Genomic DNA, 756 nt, shown 5'->3' with positions numbered 1-756 from the left:
GGGTTAGTTGGTAGTGAGGTTTTAATGGGTGCAGGGTTAGTTGGTATAGTGGGGAGGGTTTAATGGGTGTAGGGTTAGTTGGTAGTGAGGTTTTAATGGGTGCAGGGTTAGTTGTATAGTGGGGAGGTTTTAATGGGTGTAGGGTTAGTTGGTATAGTGGGAGGTCTTAATGGATGTAGGGTTAGTTGTATAGTGGGGAGGTTTTAATGGGTGTAGGGTTAGTAGGTAGTGAGGCTTTAATGGGTTCAGGGTTTGTCAGTAGTGAGGTTTTAATGGATGCAGGGTTAGTTGGTATAGTGGGGAGGTTTTAATGGGTGTAGGGTTAGTAGGTAGTGAGGTTTTAATGGGTGCAGGGTTAGTTGGTATAGTGGGGAGGTTTTAATGGGTGCAGGGTTAGTTGGTATAGTGGGGAGGTTTTAATGGGTGTAGGGTCAGTTGGTAGTGAGGTTTTAATGTGTGCAGGGTTAGTTGGTATAGTGGGGAGGTTTTAATGGGTGTAGGGTTAGTTGGTAGGGGAGGTTTTAATGGGTGTAGGGTTAGTTGGTATAGTGGGGAGGTTTTAATGGGTAGGGTTAGTTGGTATAGTGGGAGGTTTTAATGGGTGTAGGGTTAGTAGGTAGTGAGGTTTTAATGGGTGCAGGGTTAGTTGGTATAGTGGGGAGGTTTTAATGGGTGTAGGGTTAGTAGGTAGTGAGGTTTTAATGGGTGCAGGGTTAGTTGGTATAGTGGGGAGGTTTTAATGGGTGTAGGGTTAGT

The sequence above is a fragment of the Oncorhynchus tshawytscha genome, linkage group LG20 (assembly GCF_018296145.1).
Source record: "Oncorhynchus tshawytscha isolate Ot180627B linkage group LG20, Otsh_v2.0, whole genome shotgun sequence".
NCBI lineage: Eukaryota > Metazoa > Chordata > Actinopteri > Salmoniformes > Salmonidae > Oncorhynchus > Oncorhynchus tshawytscha.
Note: the sequence above shows the minus strand (reverse complement) of the source record.